The following is a 2,694-nucleotide window of genomic DNA, read 5'->3' as shown; positions in this document are numbered from 1 at the left end:
TTAGTTAATTTTGATAGTTTTTAAAACTTGTGTGTATAAATCATATTTTTTCTAAAAAGGTGAAATATATTTCCCAAATTTTATGGCCAAACACATGGTGAAATTTCACCCAAATTTTCACTCAAATAATATTTTCCAAGAATATTTGAAAATTTATGGCCAAACGCTAGCTAAAAAGTACGAATATAGCGATGCCTGGTTGGTGTACTTAAATTCCTTCAACAAAATATGTTTGGATCCCACTTTTAAGAATCGATACAAACAATTTCTTTTTTTTAAAAAAAGTAGATTTAATAAAAATTATTTTCTTATGTTCATTATTATAAGTAAATAATAACATTATCTGATAGAGGATAAGGATGAGAAGGTATGTAAAATGTTCACTAATATAATTTGTTTTCTCTACTTTAATTAGATAAATCATATTATTTATTTTTAAGGAGATTATTTTTCTAAAGAAATTATTTCCCCAAAAAATCTTTGATTAACCAAACTTTAGAAAATTAAAAAATATTTTCCTTTGCGTCAAACAAACCCTATGTATATTACTCTGATATAGGTAATGAGAAACCACAAAATTTCTTCGACATGGAGGTTAAAAGAGGGTAAAATCGTATATAAAAATAAATCACATGTGTTAGAGCTCATTTAGATTGATTTAAAAAAAATAACTTTTAAGTTTGAAAACTAAAAAAAACAAACTCAAACAACTTGTAAGTAAAAAATAAAGTAGGGAGAGACCTATTTTTATTTTTAACTTTTTTTTTTTTAAAGAAAGTGATTCTAACTTATTTTAAATTATTTTTAACTTTGTCAAACACTCTCTAATTTATTTAAATTATTTTTAATTTATTTTAAGTTATTGTTATATTTGTCAAATACTTTTAGTAGTAAAAAAAATTTAAAAATAGCTATGACTAACTTAAAAATATTTAAGACCTTTGATCAATTACGATTTTATCCTGAAAAATGGGGATTTGGAATGATTTGTAGGGAGTGAGATTAAATTGGCTATAACAATGTTTGACAATTTTTTGAATTGAGAAAACACCATTAACAACTATTTTGGATCTTGAATTGAAATTTTAGTGTGTCAGTCGAATAGATTTTAAAAAAAGTATGAATGATTTGTATATATACATGAGTAATGGAAGTTTTTAAGTACTAGTATGTGTATTTAATGTATATGAAAACTGATTTTGTTTCACCAAGTATTGTATGAAATAAATGCACAATAGAGTTACTTGACATGTATAAGCAACAAAATCATTTTTCATTAAAATGTCATAATCATGTATATATTATATATACGTCCATATACATTATTGATAAAATAATGTATACATTGTAGATCGATTTATTTTCAATCTCAATCAATTCAAATCGCCTATGAATAGTGTCAAAATTTTGACATGAGCCCCTCTCAATATGTCAAGTCTTTTGATATTGTAACGATCTATTATGTTATTATGTAATAATCCACAATAAGATACTAAGTAAAAAAATTTGCATATAAAATCGAGTTTAAGATGGAATCAGTCCCATCTTGGTTAACAAAAAATTTTAGAAGCGGGGAGATGGTAGGGGCACTGCCTAGGACTGTGTCATTTGTCCCTTGGTGTAACATCCCAAAAATTTCTAAACTCAGATCAGATCTTGAAAATAAAAAAGGAACTCATGAAATTGCAGAAAAAGGTTTATATAGACTCATACACAGATCACAAAAGGACCACTGGCTGAGAAAGGATCTGTGGGCTTGAACTCAGAAATTGAAAATTTGGAGGTGAGTTTCACAGACCGTGGAACCGCATGTGAATGAAAATCCAAGAATTTAAGGTCCTTGCCTTTCATGAGCAGAGGTACAACCTGTGAGCGGGGTATACGATGCGTAGAGGCATCCATCGAAACGACCTTCAGATCGCAGAACTCCATTACTTTCATGGTCCGTGATGTGTTGTAAGACCCGTGGAAGGTAACCATAGAAGGTTTCCATCAAATTTTAAGTCAGGGTATTTTGGTCTTTTTATGATATTTTAATTTCTAAACTACGTCATTTTGGTCTATTCTAAGTGGGAATAAAGAATTTTTGTCAACCTTAATCCCTCATTCTTTCATTACTCACCCAAAATCAATCTCTTATCTCTCAAGTCTCCTCTCAAGTAAGAACTAGGGTTCCAAGATTCAAGTTTCCATTCCAAGAACCAAGACATGCTTCTTACTTTAGTATTTCATCAATTCCTTTCATTGAGCCCCAAAAAATTCTAAGAATTTCAAGTTTATGATTCTTACAAGCTATGATTTTCTATGATCTTCGTGGGGTTTTAAAGCAAATTAGTTTTCTTCATGATCAGTCCCTAGTTGCATGTTTTGCCCATGAATTTGCACGATTTTGTTGGTTAATTCATGAACTATACCATGCAAGTATTTTCATGACTCGAAATTATGCTATTTCATATTATATATCAAATTATCATATTTCTATGAATTAAATGCTTTCAAATAAAACATCTTTCAAATTATTTTTTAGATTATCATGATGTATATGTGATGCTTTCAAATAAAGTATCTTTCAATATGATTTAAGTCGTCATGATTTAGGAGATAATATGTATCAGTTATCAATATGTTTCAACTAGGAGAGGGCAAGGTGCAGTATGATATTTGAAAGTTTTGATAAACTATTTTTAAAATTCG

This window comes from Solanum lycopersicum, chromosome 11, assembly GCF_036512215.1.
Source record: "Solanum lycopersicum chromosome 11, SLM_r2.1".
In the NCBI taxonomy this organism is placed as follows: domain Eukaryota; kingdom Viridiplantae; phylum Streptophyta; class Magnoliopsida; order Solanales; family Solanaceae; genus Solanum; species Solanum lycopersicum.
This window is presented reverse-complemented; position numbering follows the sequence as displayed.